This window comes from Choloepus didactylus, unplaced genomic scaffold (assembly GCF_015220235.1).
Source record: "Choloepus didactylus isolate mChoDid1 unplaced genomic scaffold, mChoDid1.pri zz_scaffold_166_ctg1, whole genome shotgun sequence".
Classification (NCBI taxonomy): domain Eukaryota; kingdom Metazoa; phylum Chordata; class Mammalia; order Pilosa; family Megalonychidae; genus Choloepus; species Choloepus didactylus.
The window spans coordinates 10,509-12,759 of record NW_023637636.1 but is presented as its reverse complement, the minus strand read 5'-3'; the positions used below and the strand labels follow the sequence as shown (position 1 = coordinate 12,759).

The following is a 2,251-nucleotide window of genomic DNA, read 5'->3' as shown; positions in this document are numbered from 1 at the left end:
ATGGCCCAGCCTGTGAGAACAGGGTCACATGCACCAGAGGTGTGTGCTGGGCCCCTGGACACTGGATTTCCCATGGGAAATGGGCCCTCGGCACTGAGTGTGTCTGTCTGTCTGTGTAAGAATGACTGGGGGGCCTCCCTGATATCCAGCCCTAAGCAGGGTGCCATCTGGTCAGGATTTGTTTGGGCAAGTTTGCACCATTCATGCCTGCATCAGGTGGCATTGGTGGCAGGTTCCAGCACCTTCTGGAGGGCATCTCCAGGGGCATACTTTACGGGAGTGGATGGAAACTGGAAAGCCCTGCAGGGGAGACAGAGGGACCTCAGGGAACCTCAGGCAGGCCTGGGACTCCTGGGGATGAGTGGAAAACACCCTCCCCCTTTATGGCAGAGGTGGGAGCAGAGGGGGGGAGGAGCCTGAGAGGTCCCGTTGTCATGCTCCCTCTCTCTCCCCCGGCATCCTGCAGACCCTCTCCTTGGAAATCCGTGGGGACATGGCAAACAGGATTGACAGGTTTCACAGGCTCTTTGCTAGACAGAGCTGCTCATTACCATCACTGTCTGCAGCTAGTGTGGCACAGCACCCCAAACTCAGCAGTGCGACCCACTGGTACCCTCGCCCACTGTGCCCCAGCTGCCACCACTGATTGGTTGTGAGTGTACAGGGAGCCAGGCTGGTGCTGACCCCAGAGCAGACAAGCAGCAGCTCCAGCTCTGTGGCCACCGCTTCCCTGCTGACTCCATGATCTAAGGCTGTCAGAGATGACTGTGGTTCTGTCCATGAACAGAGTCTGCAAGCCCATTGTCTCAGAAGGAGCTGCTGAGATTGCCAGTACCAGACACTATGGAGCACGGCTGACAGCTACGGAGGCCTGGGCCCCACAGGGCCACCCAGGCCCCTCTGCAGAGAGACCCCAGAGCCTGCCCCCCACTGGCCAGATCACATTACAGGGGAATCTCAAACCCTATAACATCCAAGATCACATAATTCAAGAGGAAGAATGTGGAAGAAGAGGATTTTACCCACCACTCAGATGGTAACCATAAAACCATCTCAGTTTTGAGGAATTAGCACACATCCTTCATTATGTCCTTAGAAAAACTAAAGTTTATCGATGATCCTGAAATATACCTCCAAAGATCTGTCCTTGTAAACATTTTGATGAAAAAGATCCATGGAGTAATTATCATGCAGAGTAATTGGTGCTTTCCTTCCTGCTCTTTCAATGGTGCCTCTGCCTAGGAATGGCTTATGGCTGAAAACTGTCCACATGGAAAATGACCAAGGGTGGCCAAAGAGGAGTGTGACGTTTCATGCCTGCTGCTTTTACCAAGAATGTGGTGTGGCTATGTAAATTCTCTCCCTTTCCATCCATGCTAATGTCAGAGGTGCCTCCACAACCTCCTCCCCCTCCCTCCTCCTCCTCCCCCTCCCTCTTCCTCCCCCTCCCTCCTCCTCCCTCCTCCTCCTCCCCCTCCCTCCTCCTCCCCCTCCCTCCGTCTCCTCCACCTCCTCTTCCTCTCCCCTTCTGCCTTTACCAGGTTGTTTCCACCAGGTGGATTTCGATGTAGGCAGTGCACCTATTTACAAGAGTGTTGGCCAGATACTTGCCAATGAAATATTTGTGACCAATGTCAGGTTGTTTGGTGTTCAGGAAAAGGCTAATTTAAATGATGAGAAAGCAAGTACTAACACTGACAGGGATGGTGGCCTCCTAAGCCACAACCTGTGGGAAAGGACCTTGCCTTCAAGTGAAAGGCCAATTTTATGATTATTTTGAGACTGGGTGTAATGAAAAAAAAACAGTGTAAGCAAATCTTGGAAAAAGTCCTTAAGGAAAAAGGAGCCTTCACCAAGTAACAAATTGTGCTGCAGCGAAGGAAGTAAAATATGGGTCATCATTTCACTGAAACTTTGAAGCATGCACAGCATGATCAATTAGCTCTTATAAATTTTATTTTGAATGGATTTTATAGTTTTGTACAGCTGATAAGATTATGCCATGAACATGCCATGTTGCTTTCATAGCTGGAGAGCAGATGGCATAAAACATCTGTATAATAGGCATCAGCGAGCTTATAAATGTGATTTTATGAAGAAAACAAGGCTTAAAAGTGTATCTTAATTTTCTTCCAGAGAAGATTAGTAGATTTGTTTGGGGGACAACGTGCTCTTGTGATATTCCCATTGCCCTCCAAGGAGCCTGTTACTGGCTAAGAAATTTAAACATATTTACCAATTAATTAGGTAG

General features: G+C 49.3%; 1 pseudogene; it reads left to right on the top strand.

The window, feature by feature from the left end:
• Positions 1-761: 761 nt before the first annotated feature.
• LOC119525991 lies at positions 762-1,918 on the top strand (annotated as a pseudogene).
• Positions 1,919-2,251: the final 333 nt, after the last annotated feature.